Here is a 22,922-nt window from a genome sequence, read left to right as displayed (position 1 = left end):
TATGAAATGCCTACATTCTTAAATCCTCTTTTATCAGACTTACATCACTGTGTACACATCCAACATTTGAGTACTTACTCACCAAGTTACTGCCATGCTTGGTACAGCTGGACTTGTAAACCATTTAAGAATTACTAAAAACCTACCAAAAGCCTAAGCAGAAGGCAACGTTTTCCTCTAATTCGTAAGTTTTCAACTGGTATTTTCTAAAGACCACAAAAGGCATCTCAGGAAAGGAAACTTACTGTTAGTTGACTTAAGTTCACTATACAAATGTTCCTCATTTCCAATAGAAATAACTTGGGCAGTTACAAGTAAGAAGAGGTTGAAAACCACTGAGTACACTTCTCTAAACTTGGAACCTGAAGTAAAAGAAGAGAAAGTGGTCACTGCATCTTAGCAGATGAAGACTTACAGAGAAGTAACCTCTCTTCTAATAGCAGCTTCTTTTCATCAGTTCGTGGAAATTTAAGTAGAAATCCCCAAGTCACTTGTGCATTGTAGTACATGTTCAGCAGAGACTACTGACGAATCCTCCCAAAACAAGCATCAGAACTGAATGCCAAAGTTGTGAAATAATTACTGCTCTGTGAATTTGAGTGGCTACTTGCAGCTCTACAGATTTATAAACAGGAAGTGTGAAGCTATGCATTCATACCTGCTTTAATCATATGACAGAGCCCTAAAGCCATCAAATACTGGCTGACATAACAAGTCTCACTGTATAATCTAGACTGTCTCAACAGTGGATCCTATTCATTCTGATAGCTAAAAAAAAAAAAACAAACCAACAAAAAAAGGAAGGCTGAGAGAGATCTAGGCATTTTCATCACATGCATCTGAAAACTCAAAAGCTCCTTAAACAGAAGGACACAGGTTTATACCCCTAGAAAACAACATAACCTGAAGAACGTTCACCTACCTACGGTGTGCAAGCACTGTTTTTCACATACAAGAGAAAAGGAAGTAGAACAATTGCCTTCATGGGATATGGAAAGAAGAGAATACAACACTAAAATGGTTCCCTGATCATTTTTCCTAAAAATGCATCTGGGATTTAAAAAGTTAATTTCATAGTCAGGAGTAATAAAAAGTAGTCTTCTGTGGGCTCAAGGGCTGAGTCCATGGATTTTGTCACCAGGTTGAGATCAAGACAACCTCAAATAGATGATTATATATTTGCACAAGTTTTCCATCATCCTTTTGTCAGATTTATTACATCTGTGCGCTTGAGGATTTTAATGATCAGACACCAGATATATATGCCTTGATTTAAATAAAACAAATGTAGCTATTTTTCAAATTCAATCAAGACACAAAAGGTCATCAGCAAGACTTATCCTCTGCCCATCAGATAACATTAGTCATCATTGGAGAGCATACTAACTAACCTTTTTGTGGATTAAAGCGGGTTTTCCTTGCTTTGACAGGCTTGTTCTCCAATCGGTAGCATCTTTGAGATACACAAACAGGAAAGAAAACTGTCTTCAAAAACTACTATTTCATGACCTCTGGAGAGGCAAATCCTGTGAAATTGATACACTTGCAAGTTTTGTCTCAATATTAGCTGACGTTTTAATTGCATGCACATTTTTTAAAGACGGCACTATTTTTGTTCTTTCTTTTTGCTCTTTTTCTCAGAGATCATTGTGCACAAAACAAAACGGATCTATCAGCAGCCACTCATTTCTCCACACAGTATACTCACTGACCACGCTGATGTTGCGGCAGCTCCCCCTTCTTCCATCCCAGCATATATGCGACAAAAATTTTACCTTGCTTTAAGCAGACAGAAAACCCTGCCTTCCTCTCTGGCACAAATCTGACAGATCCATGATTATTCACTGACACTTCTTTTGTTTAAGTGGTTACCTGACTGCATAGGTAGCATACATAAGCTGAAAATGGCCTGAGTTAGCATGACCTGCGCTAAGTAGCACTCACAGAAACTTTGACTATAGATTCTATAATCTCATAATGTTCAAGTACCTTCATAAATTTACACTCACTCTGTGATTATATTCTGAAAGTTACTTAAGCAGAATACATCAACAGTCACTGGAAAACACAGTCCTTAGGGATCTGAAATAAATTGGCCAACAGTAACACGTAGCCATCTCTTTCCTGGGGAATCCTTATTAAAATATTCTATACACAACACAGCATAGCACAGGAGCTCCTGTGCTAGAGCTAATACAATAGTAATAAAAAGTTCTTCCTTTTATGAAGTTTTATTGGCCCAAAGACAGCCCTTTAAGGAATCAGGTGTCAAGGCTGCCAGCAGAACAAGTAAAAGATAAGGCAGACTTTAGAGCACTATGTCCTTGGCATAAGGCAACGCCTAACACGGGGCAATTCTCAGAAAGACCGAGCAGCCAGCCAGCCTGATGAACTGAATGGTAGTAGAGGAGTCAGAAATCAGAGGCACATGCTGGAAAAGGCACCAAACCAAAAAGGGATACTGACTGAGCTAGGGAAGCCTGCCTAACCTGTGGCACTGCCCTAAGAAGACAACTGTTGTTGGAGCTTAGGGCTAAGGAAAAAAGCAACAAACTCAAGAACCACATTACCCATTTATGCCATCACAAACGTAGTTTGATAAAATAACCAATAAACCTATGCCCAGCTTGGAATGAAGCACTTCTTTCACTTCACCTATAATGACCTGTCCGTGAATTTTACCTCCTTACAAAGAAGTCACCCTCAGAAGGAAGTGTACAGGGTCAGGAAGAGCTCTCGCCACAAGTTCAGAACCCATACCTTTTCCACAGCAACAGGCAAAGCAGTGCCTCTGGCTACTATAAATAAAGTGACCATAATTTGGCAATATTTGTAACAAGAGATGTCTAAAATAGCATCCCTAACTTCTCACTCCCAAACTACACAACTGGACACAGATTTTACAGGGCATGAGGGGAAAAAGGGAGACTAAAAAGACTCAGTGTGACCTGCACTGGTGGACACAAGACTACTTCATCATGCCCATGCACATGGCCTCCTTGTCATCCACAGCGCCGGCCAGCTGTCTGTGCCAACGAGCGGGGGGGGGGGGGGGGGGGAAAGGCAAAAAAAAAAAAGGCAGTACTATCTCATGCTCAAGGGTGAAAAAAGCCATTAACACTAGACTGCTCTCACATTTTCATCTCCTTGAATAGAAGTTACACTTTAGCTACAGTTATTTATATTGTGAGTGTTTAACCACAAAAACTCTCCTCGCCTTCACAACCGCTGGTTACTCCCAAAATGGAATTGCAATAAATAAAATTGCGGCCATTCACACCTTAAAAGTCAGCCTTATTTTCTGAAGCTTACAGAACCAGCAGCACTCATTGCTTTTTTCCAGATATTCTGAACAACTGAAATTAAAACTAGTGTCTTAAAAATATGATCACAACATTCAGTAGTAATCTGAACGATTACTACTTCTACAAGTATAGTTAACTACTATTGATTACATATGAAGAATTCACAGTTGAAGGATTTGTACAGTATCACCTAATATAAAACTTTCTTGGCATTTAAAGACCAGGATACAACATTAGAGAAGGGAGATCTAATTGGACATAAATATATTTGGCTTTCTTTTTTTAATATTTATGCTTGTCCATTATCACTGTGTCCACAGAAGTGCCCCAAGTACCAGCATGGTTCTGTGCAAGTGAGAATGGCCTAACAAATAATGTTTTGATAACTGGCCTGTTTTATACATACAATGATTCACTGGTTAAGTAAACAACGTAGTTATGTAGCAAAACACCAATTTATATTAGAGAGCCTAAAACAACCTTTCTGTTCTCCTACAGAAAAACAGTATTAAATGCCTCATATGGATAGAATAACATCAAAGAAAAATACTACGTTCACTGTGCAAGAAATAATTTTAAATTACTTTAAAAAAACCCAATCTTATTTTTATGTGAAATAAACTTTTAATTATGAAACATCCAGATCAACTTCCTAGATTTTGAAGCAGTATACGAGTTTAAATCTAACTTGAAAATTCAAAACATTTGGGTTTTCTTATTTATGAACTTTGGAATATGCATCTTGACCAAATGAATGTATTTTCTACCAAAGAGCTTATTTCAAACACTTCCTGTTATATTCAACTTCACACCTCTACCAAGCTACATTTATGACTCCAGCTCCTCTAAAAACACATACACCAATGCTTTTGAAGACTTCCTATACTTTCACTAGAAGTGAAATTCTTCAAGGCTGTTATGTTTAAAATCTGTAATGAAAGGGAGTTTGAATCACATATTTGTTTCTTCTGCTTGACAGTATGTTACTCCACTTCCTATTTGACATGGCATCCCTCAGGGGCTCCACCACCGAAAAAAAAAAAATTAAAAAATATTTAATAAAAATCCCATCTGACATTAATTTGTTTCTCCTTCAATTAACACTCAAGGCTTCCTCCCAGTTTTCCCTCATCAATCATTGCATGCTTCTGAGATGTAAGTAGAAATAAAAAGGGCAACCATGTATCGGCTTGAGCTTATGAATTCTATCAATGCTTAAAATATCAAACAGGTGAACTGCTTTAACTGTCTGTACTACATCACACAAATACACAACAGAGCAACAATTACGAAAAACTATCCTCCCTGCAAACCATTTACTGTTGAAAATTCCTGTCCCTCTTTGTCCTTGGACTTGGCTATCAGTTCTAGAGCAAGGTAGCTGGCAGGGTGTAGCTTGCCTGTCGCCTTGGAGCCCTGCAGCTGCAAGCGTTCAGCATTTTGCTTGTTTATGTTTTCCCTTGGCTAGTTCCTCTTTAAATTCTTCAGCAGGAATCCAGAAACGGGCTAAACCAGCAACACATATGACAAACCACGCGAGCCACATCCATCTTTCAACCTAGAGATGCGGATGCGTGCTCCCTATCACGGACATGCAGCAAGTAAACATGAGGAGCCCGCAGGTACGAGCGAGCTGACAGGCAGCGCGGCGAGAGGAGCAGCGAGCGCGGCGGGTCCCGTCACATCGGCACGGCAGGATTTCCCAACGCCTCATCCTTTTCCAGGGGAGCTAAGAGAACCGGCAAGCGAACGGGCTAAAGGCGAGGCCGAGGGCTGCCAGACGGCGGGAGGGTCTGGCGGCATCATCGCATCGCCCGCCGGCTGGCTCTGCCCCTCGCCCGGCTGCGGGGCTGAGCGGCGGGAGCGGGACGACTGCGAGGAGAGGAGACAGATCCTCCCCGCGGCTGCTGCCCAGGCCCCATGATTAAGATAGGGGAGATAAATAAATAAATAAGTAAAGCGGGGAGGGGGGGGGGGGGGAAGGAAGGGGGGGGGGAAGGAGCCCGAGGTAGAGGAACGGCGCAAGTGCCTCCGCGCCGGGGTCTGTCATGGTGGTGTGAGGAACCACCAGACGCCGCCTCGCCTCACCGCCCGCTGACAGGGGCAGAGCGGGGGGGCCCCCCTCCCGCAGCCGCACACCACCACTACCCCCCCCGGCCCCGCAGGCCCGCCGCCCCCCCCCCCCCTCGCCCTCACCCCTTCGCAGGGCCTCGTCGTAGCTGAGGAAGCCGATGCGGGACTCCTTGGCGCCCATGATGCCCCCTCTAGTCCATGGCCTTCCCCCGCCGGCCGGCTGGGCGCCGCGGAGCCCGGGCTGCGCCGCTAGCGACTCCGGAGCACAGGGCGCGGGCGGGGGGGGGGCGGGGCGGGCCGGGGCGGCCGGGGGGAGGAGGCGGCCGCGCGCCCTCCCCGCCGCCGCCTCCATCGCGGGTCACGTGAGGAGCCCGCCCCGCCGCTGTCACGTGACGGGGGAGGGCCGTCGTGCTCCTGCACCGCTTCCACCACTCCCCCCCCCCCCCCCCCCCCCGCCCCGAGCCGAGCCGAGCCGCGCGCCTCTCGCTCGCGCTCCCTCTCCCCGTGGCGCCTCCTAACGGACGTCGCGCGCGCGCGCGCCTCTCTCGCGCCCTTCGCGCCACAGGGGGAAGCGCCCCGCGTCACGTGAGGCGGGCAGGCCCCGCCTCCTTCCCTCGCTGCCCGCCGAAGGCGCCGGCGCGCGCCTCCCGCCTTCCCCTCAGCCGTTGACCGGGGGGAGCGGGCGGCTGACAGGAGCGGCGCCGGCCGGGCCTGCCGACCGCCGGCCCGGGCAAAAACCGCGGTCCTTCCCACGGGGGAGCGAGGGGCCGGTGTCTCCGACCCTGTCTCAGGGCCGTTACGCGCCCAGCCGTACCGCCCCCAGGGTACAGAGACGAAGGGCCTGTGAGAAAGAGCTCTCTCCCCTCGCGCGCGGGCTGCAAAATTTGGCACTTGCGAAACCGTCGACACTTTCCGTAGGTGAGCGCAACGCCCGCCGGGGGAGATGCGCAAGGCTGCGGTGCACCGCGGCCCAGGGCGAAACGGCCTCTCCCCGCTACGGCGGTGCCTCGGTCCGTCAGCCCCTCTCCTAGCCCGCAGGGGAGCGCGGCTCTCTTCAGAAAGTCCTCTTAAGGAGAGGCACTGCAAGCATGGGGTGACAGTAGGAAGTTCCTGTTCCATTAAAATGTCCTTTCAGTGTCTGAAACAGAAACACGGACTGAATTGTAAAAAGGATCAAAAAGACTTCTGTCCTTTGCTGTTCTTCAGCGTGTTTGCTCTTAGTATTCAGTCCGACGCTTCCACAGAATGGGAGGATTTCCCAAATGGCTTTGTTACAACATTAAGCCTGGTAACATACCCTGGGTCACTCCCGAGCAGAAAATAAGGAGTTTGAAAGAAAACATTGATTTCCAAGGGCAGCTCGTTCCAAGGATTGTTCCTGTACAGAAACAAAGCCTGTGAAAACACCAGTTGCAAGTCATTCCCTAAGTTACAGTTTCCATACTGAATGATCTTACCACATCAGAGCTGGAGAAAGGTCAAGCCGAAGTTACTTTCTCACTGATGTAAGTTCACGCGTAGGTATTTTTATAGCAAACATTCCAAACAAATTTAATATCTGATATGCAAAGCCAGGAATGCCGATTACAGAGAAGCTGGCTTGAAGGCCAAATTTCTCCTCATGTAACACAAGTGCAAAGACACTACAATTGAGTTACTCTTCGTAAAGCCTCCTTACATTTTTTTCTGCCATCATCCGAATTGTTTATTATCTTACGATTTGTGGCAAAGAATATAATTATTACACTCAAGCATAAAATCTGCCACAATGGACCTTCTGCCTCTCTGGAATATAGACTATGGGGGTGAGGGGGGAGCTTAAGTGCTTTTTAAAAACATAAATGAAATTATTGGAAACATACTTCAACCCACCAGCCACTTGTTACATACTTATCTGTTAAAGAGGATATAAACTCCCTTATATCCTCTTACTCCTATGCTACCTTTACCTACATCTCTTCTCAATAAAGTCCCTCACCCAAGCAGCTTTCAATTTAGGTACAATATAATCTCTTTAAAATATTTGAGAGAATGAATTCAACAAACGTGGCAACATGTCAATCAAAAGCATAAGTTGGCAATATTAGAAACAGCTGGAGAAGTCTGTTTTATCTTGTGATTAAATGAAGTATTCCAACCCCTAACGATGGCATTCCTTGTGCCATGCTCCGTTTGTGATGGATCACTTTTTTTGAAGCATTAACTCGCATCTGAGGAGACATGGTTTAATTCCTGACTTCACTGTGGTATTCCTGTGTGACCTTATGTCTAGTAATTATCTTTTAATGTTTTGGTTGCTCCTCTGAATTACAAAGATAACGATACAGAGAGTCCCGTTTTGCTTGGCAGAGCAGTTACAGAAAGCAATTAGAGCAGGAAGCAACTACAATGGTGTTGTAAGACAGCTTCACACCAATTTCTTCTAGCTTTCATGCTGAATTCTCCATGACTGTTTACCCTTGCCTCACCTCTCTTAAGTCTCTTGCTTTCAGTAAGTTATATTATTAAACAGCAACAACAAAACCCCAAGTAACAAGGCACACCACAGAACTGACATAACACTCCCAGGCCTGTTTCATCTAGACTTGTAGGAGTGAAGGAACCTGCCAGGACAATAATTCCCATCCGATGCTATTGCAACCACCACAGTTTAACTGCTCTCCTGCATCTACTCAATTCCATGTTGCAACATGGATTAATTACCATGATACCTGTCTGTATGTTTACAGAAACCCATCTATCTCTTTCAAAGGTTTCAAAAAAACCCTCAACAAATTAAGCTCTCTAGTTGCCCCTCTCTAAAGAAGTACATCATTCCACCAATTCTTAGCAAACTCCCTCTATGCCCATTTCAGATCACTTTTTCAAGTACAGATAACCAGACTTTTATTCCATTTTCAGCTGAGACCTCACTAGCACTTTGTAAAACTATTCCAGTTTTATCCGTTATGTCTTGACAGAACCTCTACTCGTAGCATACACAAACCCTGTTCTCAGGCAGCAGAGATTATTAGGCAGTATAGGGGTTTTAATGACAACTGGTTCACTTTCTAAATCACAAAAAAAAAAAAGAATGTCTAAAATTATAATTACAAGTCAGATCCTGCCACCATCTTACAGTCACAAACAGCTGACTTGGTATTTGACGCAAATGAGAAAGCATAACCCTCCAGTGAAGAGTTCCTTCCTCTAGAGGAAGGAAAATAGAGTGGAATGATGGTTAATAATGATGGTTAACAATTCATATTTAAAAACATGCTCTTTCCAAAATGGTTAAAAATATGTATTACATTAAAGCTTGCTGCGATTTACAGCTAGCTAAGTTGTTTAGACTTATACTGCATTTTTGTATGACATTTTAAAAAATGCAAACTAAAGTGACATCTCTTTTATGTCCCAGAGATACGAATGATGTCTAACAAGCAGTAGAATTTTGTTTGAAGAGTGCTTTAAAATAATTTACTTGATCCATTGTATGCACCATGGCTTGCACCAAATTTAATAACAAAGATATCCTAGATTGGAAAATCAGACTGGAGGCTTACAATGGCAGTGTCTTTGTTCAGATTAAATTAAGCATGTTCTCAAAGGCATTGAAGCAGGAACCTTGAGATAAGACTTTGTATGTTAACCACGGATTAGATCTAGCAGTAAGTTTTTAATGAAGCCTTATTGGGGAGCATAAAATTATAGATGTTGCTACTATTTAAATGTTATGTCAAAGGTAAATCAAATTAAGATACAGTGAATTTAGACTTGTATTAGACGAATTGAACTCCTCTCTTCTGGTAGAAAAGTGCTATATGTGCAAATCTAACTGTAACTGGCCACATGTCCTTTTGATTGCTGTGATTTATTTAATTATTCACTAATCACAAATTAATTCATAAGCACTTAGCAAATATCTTTAAGTATCTTTGCATCATTGTCAAGTATCTGTGGAAAACCAGACATTTACTGCTGCACAGAAGCTGCAGGAGGCTTGCAGCAATGTTGCCTTCTTGGCAGAGCAGCTGCCAGTCACCAGGAGGGTGGTTGGCAGTCCACAATGCTACCGGGAACGGAAAAAAAAAAAGACACAGACTTCAGCTGAGCCTGAAGTGGGCATCTGCTAAGGAGAAAGCGTTTCGAGTTGCAGTGAAAAGGCTTGAACTCAAAAGAGATAACCCAAGTAATTGTGGAACTGCTGCAGTGAATCAAAAAGAATTCTGAGAAGAGCTATGTAAGTCCCTAGGATTTCCTGATCTAAATTCACTGAAAACAGGAAGCAAAAATGCAAGTTCTAGGCCCTGCTCTATTATTTACGTCTAAATCTCTGCCTCTCTTTCCCCAGTATCTACCTCCCTGCCCTGAGATACTATTAGTTTTTTAAGGATCGGTTGAGTTGTGCAAACTACTTCAAAATATATAAGTGTATTATGCTATTCTATGTAAATGCTGCACTCTATTCTCCAGAATAGTTGCAATCGTTATGTTGAGGGTGATATAAAAAAAAAATTACAAAACATTTAGGCTTAATGCCTAATAATAACTTCGGCTACTCTTTAGTATTTGTACTTAATAGGAAATTAGGAAGTAGGGCTGAAGCTGTTTTCAGCAAAAAGATGAAAAAAGCATCCAGAGAGCTAAAACTAAAGCTGAAATTGCCCTAAGTGTTGTATAGAAGCTGATGGCCCAACAGACAAAAAAAACCCCACAAAATGGCACAAGGGGATGAGAACTTGATAGAATAATAGGAAGACTCTTGTCAAAGGCCTAGGTCAAATAGAGCAGAAGGGATCTCAAATTTTATACTTTGACAGAATAGTAGCCCATAGCACCAAAGATTCTCTGACTCTCCGTATCTCATAAATATTTCCCTATAATTATTACTTAGTTGTAATATTTTTGTAAAGTAGCTTCATGTTATTATTGCTACAGATTATTTACAAAAACATGCTGTGGGATGGGTCATCTTTAGGAATTTGTATATTAGGAACCCAGTAAGGGAGTTTTCTGGGGTTTTATTACTCCAGCAAGTGAACTTCTGGTCATCAAAATCAAATTTGTGACTAGGAAAATACATGAGCCTATGAATGCTCAAACAATCATATAGGGCTTAAATTTTTATGTGTCAAAGGTAAGCATTTTAGTCTGCTCTCTGTTTAAGAAACCCTTCCTTTTCATGTCCTGAGCTGCTCCAAGCAACTGGAGGCAGGCAGTCTACCCCACACATTTAAACTTGATAAAACTTTTTGGGGTTTTTTTTTTTGATTTTTGATTGGTTTTGTTGTGGTTTTTTTTAAAGAAAAACCTAAGCCTGAAGAAAACCACAGTCCCACACTAGAAGCATGTAGAAAACTTTGTTTTCTCAAATGGTCACAGAGCAGAAACGTAAGAGTAGAACTTGTAATTGCATTTAATGGATTCTGGCCAGACAAGTCCTACTAACTGCACTAGGATTTAGTCTTTTAAGACATTTATGTGCTTTTGAAATGTAGATCCCAAATCTCAAACACAGACACAGTTAACAGAACTATCTTCACCCCTCAAGTCTGGAAGTAAACTTGGTAAAGGACTGTAGGAGCTGATTATCATCTGTAATTTGCATTTATTGCTACTGGTGAGGATTTGAGACACACTGTGCTAGGCACTATACAAACATGAGACAACTTCTACCCCTTCCTGCTTCACAGACAGTCCTGAGTGCAATGCAGCAGAGCACATCTCAAATATTTGAAAAGAGCAGAAGGTGGGAGAGATATCAAGGCGCAATAAGAGTATTTGTTCACTGTAGGCCCGCAGTGTTCATAGCTAAATGGTTTCATATCTTTCTAATTATAAGGAACTGATGAATGAGAAAAATACCTCGAATCATTGTCTGCCAATCTAATTCTGATGTTATCAGAGGAAGAGGGGAAAATATAAAAGGCTTCCTCAAAGAACAACAGAACTACATATGCAAATTGCAACTTTTATCACATCCCACATTTTCTAGGAAACAACTGGTTTAGAATAGTAGTCAGGGTGACATTCATTACAGATTAATATAAACTAGGGAAAAGGAAAAAAAAAAAAAAAAAGGAACAGGTTCTTACCAGGACCCTCCTATGTCACATTGTTATTGTATAAGCTGTACTCCCACACTATTGCCAGCATGAACTTTGCAGCAGAACTTTGCAGGTGAAAAGGCCATTGCTTTTATGGTCAAAGCTGAATAAAACAAAATAAAACAAAACAAAAACCAAAAACAAAATGAAGAAAACAGATGTAATACTTATAGAATTCAGTTTTAATAAGCTCACTGTAACTAGCAGTAGCAGATAAGAAAATGAACTCTAAATATTATCTTCTTTCTCAGGAAGCCCCACCCTATTTTTAATAAATTTTGTGTTTACTTTCTTAACCACAAATACTCAAACAGGATTTCTGCAAACCCAGTAATCATTCCCCTTGTTGAAGGGTTGTGTTAATGAATGCAGTGCTCACCAGGGTTGCAGTGTGGTGTAGCCAGGGGACTCTGAGTGAGATGATTTGGAATTTTCCCCCCTTATTTTCAGTACGAGGGCACTTCTCCTTTTACACCTGCTCTACAGATCCCCACTTCCCAGCACTCTCATGACTTGTTCAAGCAGTTGCCCTTCCCCACCCACCCTGACATTGCTGCCTCTGCCATAACAGCCAGGCCCTTTGCCCCTGGGCTGGCAATTGTCCCCTGCTACTTCCTGGCAGCAGCAGACACTTCATACCTTCCTCCTTCATGATGGGTTGATACCATATAAGCAGGGTGGGGAGGCAGGAGAGAACAGTGTGTCCTTCTGCCCCAAAGGGCTGAGCTCTAGTGACAGTACGGTGTGGAGGTGACAACTACTGCTACGCAGGCAACAGCGACAGGAGACCTGCTATGCACACCCACTTGTGGCAAACACCATACCTGTATATCAGGTTGTAGCAGATATGGGAAGAGGGGTTTGGAGAGCAGCACTCAGTCTTCTACAGGAAAAGACAGCAAGGGAAGTGGAGGCATCCCACAGGCCTTATGTGAGCTATGGGCTACCTCTGTTTAATTTTGCCACCCCTTTATAAGAGAATTAATTAATATTTTTGTTAAGCCCCTTCCCTCTGGATATTTTTGTTCCGGGAGTTCATGACAAGTTTAAAGCCACTCAGAATTGCTGCTTATATTACTACTCAATACATAATTCCAGCTCATGTTATTAATAGTGTTATCTACACAACCAAAGAAAATGAGGTACGTCACACATTCTTAGCTATTTTAAGATTTGTGGGTAAGTGATCCCCCACTTTTACTGCAGTTGCCTTTGAAACACACATAAGAAAACACCATAAGGCACCCTCCACTCTTGATGTTCTCTTAAGTAAAACTTCCCTGTGCGTGGAAGGGTGACACAATCACACTTGAGGCCCACAAAGAACAGTAAAAAACCTTTTTTTCCTGGCAGACTTTGCTGATGTTCTTCCAACCCAGAAGTAACAAGGTGCCACAGCTAATGAAAGTCACAAGATAAGTGTAATGCATTAGAAATTTTTATAAATATCACAGCCTTCCTGATTTTCTATCAACCTGTTTGATTATGCCATATATGTGATATGTCATAAGTGTGATAGAATTAATCAGCCTGCTGGAGTGAATGCTAAAGGAACAGATGAGCTTTGGCAAAGCTGTTGCTAGCATTGAAAAAGAAAAACTGTGACAAAAAAAAAAAAAAGGCAGACCTAAATCCAGAAGCATGTCATTCAGAAAGTGAGACATGCTATGATTTAGCATAACAAAACGTAACAAAAATTGATGGGAACACAGATCTCCCATTTCAAAGTCTTGTCTCTGTGTAGATTAAGAGTAGTATCTGTCATCAGGAAACAATGGGAAAAGAAATATGTTTGATAAAAGCAATTCTGTACTCTCTTGTAGACAGAAAACCACTGTGTCGTTGGAAGGGAAGTAAAGGATTTCTCTGCAGTTCCATCCTCAGCAGAAAAAAAAAAAAAAAAAAAAAGTGTTGTGACAAGAGGAAATGCAAATAATTAATCACAGAAGATCAAATGAAAGGAGTGGCTTTGCAAGATGTGACTAACATTTACTCTGAAAAGTCCAAGTCGCATTGTAGAAAGAGGATGCTTGCATCGCCCCCAGAGTGCGACAGCAAACCCAGTGCACAGCAGGCAGTGGCTTACCACTGTGGCACAACAGGGCAACTTTCCCTTTCAAAGAAAGAGCTTCTTTCTTCTCCACGCAACAGCTGCTGCACACAGGGTCTCCAACATCTTAGCAGTTTGAATGTTGTATATAGAAAAAGCAATACCAAAGCATAAAACATGTAACAACTTCATGAATGTTTTGCCAGAAGCTGATACAATGGAAAGCACATCTCAAAACAGCAGGGCAGCAGAGTAAAACAAAAACCATGGAGCCAGTACCGTCATGTCATTTGGCACATCCTTGCACTTCCCTTAATTCTGTTTCAGATCTTGGAAGGGAAGGCCAAAACATCTTATTTGCTAATTAAGGTTTCACACGATTCAAACACTGAACAAACAAAGGACATCCCCAAATAGAGAAATGTGCCAGCCTTCATGACCTTGCCAACAGACTGATGTCTCAGTTCAGTGCTTTCACAACACAGATAGTAAAAGAACTCTGGACAACTGCATATACAAATGTGTATGCACACGCACACATTTTTATGCTGGTGTGCTCACACTACCACTGATTGTGACCCAAAAGCTTCACCTCCCTGTTTGAATTAAGGACACTCCAGACACTCTACAGATGGGTAAAAAACCCACCATTAAAATAACAGACCTCTATTTTATGATGTCAAATGGCTAATCATAGTAATTAGGGATTTTAAAGTTTTTTACCAAGTAGCATTATCTAAGATAGTATCATGCCTGTAATCTGTCCAGAGTCAATGAAGAACTGCTGGCCAAGGCAACAAAAAAAAAATGTCCGACGGCTTGCCATCTGCTCAGACCACTACGTCACACCTCATTCCCCTAAATACAGCAATAAGCCACAACAGGATGCAGATGACCAGATTGTTTAGCTGTCATTTCAGCTGAACACACAGTGGCTGCTGATGTGTTACAGTGGACTCTCAAAACCAAACATGACATATCGCTGCTGGACAAACAGCTCCTTCAACATTTTGCCTTGCCACTTTCGTGGATCGATTGTACCCATGCAGCAAGGTAAAGTATTAGGGGTTAATCAAAATTTTGCCTACTATATTAAGTATTTGAATGTGGTTTTATTATATAAAACATACTGTTAAATGATCCATAAAAGCCTTTGGCACTCACTCTCCCTTTGGTTAGAAGCCCAGCTACTCCTAGAAGAGCTTTTGGCCTAGCAGCTCCTTTCAGCTACTATAATAAAAATTAGGCCTGGAATATTGAGGAGATTCTTGAGCAGATTCTTAGCAATAAAAGACAAGTTCAGAGTAGCTGGAGGTTGCCAAATTGTTGCAGCTTGAAAAAGAAAATTGGTACATTCAAGGAAGGGAGCAATTTGAAGTTCTTATAAAGTACTTGGACACCACAATGATGGGCAAGAGTTTCTCCACTCATTTCTCTTTCTCTTATGGCTTCCTGGCTGCTTCTTCCACTTTCAGATAGTTTCAATTTATCCTTCCATTTTTACCCACACAGTTAACTAACAGCCTTCTAGTTGAGATTCTGCTGTTTTTAGTGATGAGGTACCAGCTGTGCATCCCTGCAAGCTGGTGCACGTATGACCTTGAAATTTTCTGTGTAGCCAATCAGAAATTGCTTTTAAACAGCATTTCCTATCTCCCAGAGAGCATCTCTCAATTTTTAGCATTAGATATATATCACTTTGTAGCATCCAAAGCATTGTACAAATGTTAGCCAGCTAATACCAACAAAAATCACTCCCCTCCCAGCCTATACGCTGTTATTGTCTAAGTAACAGTTCCTCCATTTCACTGAAGCCAGCCTAGGGAGTTCTTTTTGCTTGCTCCTCTGCAGGAATATTAAAACAGAATGAGAATGAAGATAGCTGCTAATTTCATGTCACAGCTAGGAAACTGAAGGTCTTCAGATCACACTTTCTCCTCAGTCTTTTAATTGCAAAATTATACTTCAAGATTTGACACAAGTTTCTCACCTTTCTATTTTCAAACTACTAGTAAGCAAAACCAGACAAAAACCTATTTTCCCCCCCCCTAATCTGCAGAGCCTGCACAACGCTTTAATTTCAAATAAGTGAAGTACTGCTAATTACTAGTGTATTCTAACAGTTCTTGCGATTTTACAGAGAGCTATGTCAAACTAAACCAAATTATAGGTCAGAATGTGCCAATCTTTTCATCATTATCACTAATTCCCTTTGTGGTTTATGCCCCCCCCAACACGTGTCTTACCAGGTTCTTTGAGCCTCTGGCTAGCATTGCTCAGCTGCTCCATAATTATTCATCACACTAGATCCAGCAACAAAACATTCACAGCATGGTCTTCTCACATTTTGTTTAAACATTAGGTACAATAGCAGATAATAGAAAATTGAGATTTTGAGGCAAGAGACATGGGGATTTGGGTGTAATCAGATGACTAGCAGAATTTTTGCTAAAAAAAAGGGGGGGGGGGTAAAAAATTATTCTTGAGCAGACATAATGCCTGCCTTCTTTTTCTGGATAAGCACTAATCTAGACCCTAGAATATGCCCACTTCTAGATATGATACTTAGTAACCCGTTCCTAATTTCATATTAAATTTTAATTACAATAATGGGAATGTTCCCTAAATAAGTTAGATCATAACTTTCTGTGATCCTCTTCCAGATCCCACACTTTTTGCCTTTGCCATCAGACCTATATTAACTCAGCATTTGACCAGCAGTGTCCCAAAACCCTTGCCTGGCATCCCAAGTCATTTGGCCCCACCGTTCCCTCTAGCCACCCACAGCCTTTTTCCCTGCAATTAGACTCTGTCTTCTAAGATAGCGATGCATGCCCTGCATCTGCATAGCACCTAGTACAACAAGATCTTATCATCTAGAGCCCCGGCTGTGAATTGTACAAGCAATAAATCATCAAAACCCATTTTTTTCTGCAGATTAATGTTATATAAGTTATGCCTGCCATAAAATATAAACAGCATAAAATGCACCTCTTTGCATTCCAGTGTGTTGTGGAAGATCGTAAAAGCACTTAATATATTATTTAAGCCAGTTAAGCTAGATAGCACAACTGCAGTAATTAGCAACAATTCTCCAAATTCCCATATGCCAGACAAAGGATCATGTTTAGCATTTTCAGGCTGGTAGGAGGGAATCAGAACGTTGCAGAAATTAAATGGCATGCACTGCTTTTTTTTTTTCTTCTGCCTATCTCAGCAGAGCCTACGTTTCACTACAGCTACCCCACTGCACTATCAATATAAGAGACTGAAACCCATCACGTAAAGAAGGCTGGCCTTTTTTGGTTTCATTATTTTAAGCATAACAGGGTGTTCAATGCTTTAAGAAAGAGAAATGAAGCCACTTCTCTTGATAGCTACATTCTGTAGGCTGGAGGGGAATTTCCTTGCTTTTTCTTTTTTTTTTTTTTTTAATAAAACAAAAATTAAAAAAAAAAAAAATACCCCGCAAACCTGACTTCCTCTGGAAAATCCATGAGCTGAAGTAAGTGTTAAGTGGAAATTTAAAACTACTCCAAGCACTAGCCATCCTTCTTGCATACAGGGTCAGGCACAGGGCAGCATGACGTGAGCCACAGGTATGGGAGCCGGAGAAAGACAGGCAACACAAGGCAGGATGTGCACAAAAAGGGCACCAGTGACAACAGGGGGATGAGACCTGAATACTCCCAGGAGCCTGAACTTCATCACCCCTTGCAACCCTGGCACACATCATGTGCCCAGAAGCCTCATCACACTGCATGCCAGCGGGCGGGCAGCCAGCCCAGCAGCCCTGATTGCACTGGGAATTGTAGCCAGGCTGACATTCCTGTGCAAAGAACAAGATCACTGGAGGCAGATATCAAAATCTTCTAAAGTAGCAGGGAAAGAAGATGAGGATTTGAGAGTCTCTGCCATAAAGGAAGGCTTTGAAATCGAGGGTGCCATGACTCGGAGAGACCTGATGCAGGCAGTCTCCTGGCTCCGAGCCCCAATTGCTCTGACCAGTTGTTATTTTCCATCCTCTTTGTATGCACAGATACAACATGGCAAAAGTTTTTCCCCATTGAGTTGTTCAGAGAAAAGCCTCAAGACTGGGAACAAAAAACAGAGGAGAACCCCTTCTGGTGGCCTGACATTTTATTTCTCTATTGCAAAGAGAGGAAAATCCCTTTTTATTCCTCTACAGTTTTTATTATTTTATGATTTATTTTTTTATTTTATTCTTCTCCATTGCAAAAAGAGAAAAAAACCTCATGGGACACCAGCTGTTTGCTGAGGAGGGCTCACAGCATGCCCAGGGTAGAGCTGTGAACGTGGGGCACAGGGCACGTACAGAAGGAGATCTGCAAGCTCCTTGCTTCATCTCCCTGGAACAGAGCTGTGCGCAAGGGTGCTGGCACTTTGCTCTCTGAACCAGCAGGGTTTTCCCCAGGAGTTAATTTTCTTTATATCTAACTGAAAAAAAAGCATCACCAAGTTCTGTACAGCCTCCCTGAAGGCATCCTTATCTTGATGGGCATTTCTCTACCAGGTTGTCTCCCTCTCTCTGCTTCAGGCTGTTTTCTTCCATTTTGAGACTAGGACAGCTCTTTCCCTGGCTCCCGGAGCAAATGGGTTTCACACCTGGTTATGGCCACCCCTTGGTTATTTCTTCCTTGCTGTTGCTTTTCAAGCCCTCTCTTCCCTCCCAAGCAGTGCTTAGTTCTCCCATCTCTCCCTCATTTCCTTTTTGCTCCCTACCTCTAGACTGTGGGCTCCTGTTTGGCTTATACATTTGGTGCCTCTCTGCACATCTTGGTAATCCCATGCAAACCCCTGCCACATTGCCCAGGCAGAGCTGACCTTTTGGCACAGGCGTACCAGTCCTATCATTTTCCAGGCCTCTCCAATTCATTGCTAAGATGGTGGGTAAATTTGTTAGGTACAGGAAATGAGCAAGGCAGGTATCACCTAGGGCAGTTTGTATTACACGATCCAAAAGATTAACAAAAGAAGTTAAATTATTTTCAATATTAAGAGATGCCCAACTTGTTATGGATTTGATATTATAAGCAGCACCAAAAGCATGGGTTTATTAACAATGCCTATTTCAACTGCATAAAAACCTGAAAACTTATGAAGCACAATAAGAAGGAAAGGCTTTAACTATCCTGTTTCTCACAGGCTGCAAGTTGCAAAGTATGGAGGAAGCTGATAATGGTCTTTCAGTTCCTGAGGACTTCAAGCAGCTTAAAAAATAGTTATATGACATTAGCAAACACCATTAATAAGCTCACTAACAGCTGGCTGAAAAGTAAAGACAAACATCTACAGAACTTTTGAAGCATAAAATAATGTAGGAACACCTGAAGATACATCTATTGACAAGGAGGTGTCCAGCATCTGAGGGTAGTCACTAGTAGCTTTGGGCACTCTGGAAGATTTGGCTAGCTGTGTCTTCCAGTATGGGAATACTTGGAACACACCTGATCAGATTTTGCAAGTGGATAAAAGAGATGCTGATGTATTTATGGCTTCTACACACCACTGGTCACAAATCGTGTTTGGGTTCTTTACCACATTAATTCAAACAACTGGTTAAATGAGCAACTCCCAACACTTACCAAAAAGGGATTCCTACAGTATATTAAGATGCCTCTAATAATGCCACACAGAAACAATATCTAGGCCTAAATTACCTCTTCCCCTAATACAAGATTAACTTGAGCTGTATTTATTGGCATCCAACCGCAGGGAGAAGACAAGTCTCCAGTTGGCTGTGATAGTTTTCATCATCCTTAAGCACCAGGAAAGGAATTTCCAGATCCAATTAGCAAAGCCTCCGCCCCTACAGTCTGAGCTGTTGCACTGAGTATCATTAATCACTCTATCAAATGAAGTGTTCACCACCCTCCTGGTAAGAGCAGGTTACTGAAAAACATTCCTCATTACAATTCCTATTTAGTATTACATTGCAATACATCTGGCAATGATGTTTGGTTTTTATGTTTAACTAAACCACGTGTACATGCAGTTGGTTCAAGTATAACGTAAAATACCTGTATATTTATCTGCATTTATCAGCTCTCTTTCCCTGTGACCTACCAGTAAATAAATATTGCATCAGATGCCTGCATATATTATACGCAACCTGACTCATCACATCACACGTGGTATTCACGCTAAGTCTGCCTAAAACAACAAATAAACAGCAGCATAAACAGAGCATCTTCACAACTGCATTTTTGGCTACATGCCTACTCTTGCACTGGAAGAGCTGCTGTACTAGAGAAGTTGGTTAATGTTTGCACTTGCACAGCTCCTGGAAGACTAAGACACTCAAATAGTAAAAATTAATATTCACAAAAGAGCTGTCAGGGGAAAAGGAAAAGTTCTCCCTAAGGTGCACTGTTACAGTACAGTGTGTTTGACTGGCACTTAGGCTCCCTTTCCTTCATGGGGAGAAACATGAGATGCATAATATGTTTGTAATCCTGACTTTTCCCCATCCAATTAGAACATTGTTTCAAAGGACTTTCACCCTTAAGTAGGCAATATAATCTGATAAATTTACATAGATGTGGTCTGGGTTATGCCATCTTCTGACATGATAGGCTTCAAAGTAGAAATTAATGTTGTCTTCCAGAGGGGCAGGAGGAAGGGATACAACCACAGACTTCTGAGAACTCAAAGGCATGTGTCATGCCTGATCTCACAGGAGTGGACTCATCCACAAGACCTTACATGATGAACAAAAGGAACTGAAATCTGACTCAGCACTACCAAAAAAAATTCAAGAGGCAGGGAAGGTTTGTAGCTTCAGTGGTCAGAGTACAGCTTTGAACATTATTGTACATTCAACAGTGAAAAAAGGCATTTGCGACCTCAGCTGTCTAGTCTCCTGCTCTGCTGCTGTACCAAGTAATGCCAGAGAAGACTACTAAGATCACTGCTCCACTGCAAACCAGGTTAATGGACAACTCCTAAACACAGTGAGATCCTCAGATGAAGGCTGGCCAGGGAAGTCCATCTATAACTCCTGCTTGTATATTCATAGCTTTGGCCGAGTGCAGTGTGCACTGAAAGGTAAAAGAACGAAGACTGGGATTTTCAAGGGGAACTCAAGGCCTTCTCTGTCCTCTGAAACAGTGAAATGTACACATGATAAGCCAAGAGAGCCACTCCATGCTGTAGTCACATGCTACATGGAAGCTGTAATCTCACAAGGACACAGATATGGCCATGCAAATATGGGTTATGCCTACGCTAACAACCGGCCTATGTCTCTAGAGCTCCTAAATGGCTTTTAATCTAGCTGCTAATGCATGTGAAAGCTGGTGCTGAAGAAGCTTCATTTCTCTTGTGCTCCTGTTAGCCAGGAACATGCTGGCTAACCCTTTGATACCCTGACTTGATTGAGAGGTGAGGACATAAGCTGGCAACTTTTTGGTTTAAATCTTTGGAGGTGAAAAGGAGAGGAGCTGCCTGCCATACCGGGGACAGACATCACGATTGCAGGGAGCAAACACAGCAAGAGGGTGGTTGGTAACAGGTGTTGAGAAACCAGCTGCATTTTCAAGATCCCCTTCAACCAAACCACCTCTAACATAGTCCTCACAACAACCAGGCTGAAGCAGCATAGGTACACTTAACCATGCTATCACCACTGCTTCACTTTGCATACCTTGCAAAGCTTACCTTGTGTTAAGTAATATATAACATACAGTAAAATCCTAGTATAGATTAAACAAGTTGTAACATACCTCAGATGGTCAAAGCAAACCTAACTGCAAAGCATTAGAAGGTAATTGTCTTTGCGTCTGCTCAGCACCAGCCTGTGTAAGGCTCCTGCATCAGAGAGCTGACAGCAAAATTTCAGATGTGGGGGAGGAAGAAAGCAGACACAGGAGGGAAAATGCGCAAACATCTTAAGAGGAGGGCTTGTCTTAATGGATTTTTGTCATTATTTAATTCAATCATGGGTAAAGGCCAAACTTCCCTAAGACAGCCTGGAAACAAGAACCGGTCTCTGTTTCAAGACCCATCAATAGGTACTTTCCCAAGGCTACTACCTGCACCAGGCACTTGGCTCAGCAGGTGCTCAGCATCACCGGATGCACAGAGAAACGCTTAACCAAAAACATCCAAACTTCTGCCCAGAGCAGTGCCGATCCCTCCGCACAGCCATGCCTGGGGAGACCTCAGAGAGATGGGTCCTTTGTACAGCCCTAGAGATGACTCCCGGTGCCAGAAGCAACCTGGCACAGGAGCACAGCTGAATCACAGCTGCAGCAATTACACTAATTGTCCAAGGGACAAAACAATTGCACTTGTCTGTCTGGTCAGGGCATGATGGGAGCCCAACACATTTTTCTTTGTGAAAGCATTTTCCCTTGAAGTTCATTTCCAAAACAAAGTCTCTTTAACTCCAAGCCTTTCCACACTTCTTCATGGCAAGTGCAATTTATTCTTTCTAGAAAGGAGAGCTTTAAAAGAGATGTTACCCAGGAGAGTGAGATCTCACTGTGGTTGTATTTCACTGCCATCTGTGAAGGAGGTAACCCTGTATTTCCATTACACTGATGGAAATTGAGGTCTCAACTCCAACCAGCTCCCTGAAAAACACCTAGGGTGCAGCCCAAGGTCCTTTTTCCTGGTTGCACCTCTGGTCCCCATCAAATGGGACTGCCTCTGTTACAAAGATCATCCCTAGCCCCATCCGAGCCAGGCTCTCTGGCCCCTGCCTCAGGGCTGGTGCTTCCCCACAGCACGGCTCAGCAGGTGCAGTGGGAGAGCTGGAGAAAGGCCTGTCTTGAACTTGCTGGTGCACAAACCATAGAGGAAAATTGTGATTGCTCATGCCAGGAGCTGCACCCACACTCGCAGATAGCCAACGCGGTGAGCATAGCCACGTGTGTGACTCAGAAAAAGCTGCACTTTGCACCACCTTTAGAGGCCAAAATAATCCGGACTGATGTACAGTTACAGGTGCTGGACTCACTGCAGGTGCAAACCCAGCACCAACCAAGAGCCCCAGAGACTCCACCAAGCTCCCACAGATGCAAACAAAGCAAACCAAGAGATGTTTCCCTCCCATTGCCCACAGGAGCCATTGACAGCATTGAACATCCTGACCACTACCAGCAAGGGGAAAATCCAGGTTTTTTTGCCTATTTATTTAGGAGTACAAATCAATGGCAAAACTGATGGGGAGAGATGACTCTGTCCCAGAGGGCCGCTGTGTTGTGGGGCTGGAAGGCCCCAGCAGTCTCCATGGTTGGCGGAACTCAGAACCGGTGTCTGGGCACCCTGGTCACCTTGGTCACCCCAGCACGTTTTGGTCCAAACACAGCTCCGTGGCAGTTTTCCCTTCCTACCTGGTGTGAGTGAGGCCCTGGGGAAAGGAGAGGGTGTCTGTGTCCC

At 42.8% G+C, this 22,922-nt stretch overlaps 1 protein-coding gene across 3 annotated transcripts in view; it reads right to left on the bottom strand.

Annotated features, from left to right (window-relative positions):
• Window positions 1–5,671, bottom strand: part of USP32 (ubiquitin specific peptidase 32) — an 81,279-nt gene extending 75,608 nt beyond the window's left edge. For 2 of the 3 annotated variants that reach the window (XM_030027961.1, XM_030027962.1), the window contains exon 1: window positions 5,502–5,670. The gene's annotated coding sequence lies outside the window, so the exon portion shown is untranslated. Of the gene's footprint in view, window positions 1–5,501 lie in introns of all 3 variants that reach the window. The other variant, XM_030027960.1, reaches the window with a different exon arrangement.
• Between the last annotated feature and the right edge of the window lie 17,251 nt (window positions 5,672–22,922).

Source organism: Aquila chrysaetos, chromosome 10 (assembly GCF_900496995.4).
Source record: "Aquila chrysaetos chrysaetos chromosome 10, bAquChr1.4, whole genome shotgun sequence".
Taxonomy (NCBI): domain Eukaryota; kingdom Metazoa; phylum Chordata; class Aves; order Accipitriformes; family Accipitridae; genus Aquila; species Aquila chrysaetos.
This window is presented reverse-complemented; position numbering and strand designations above follow the sequence as displayed.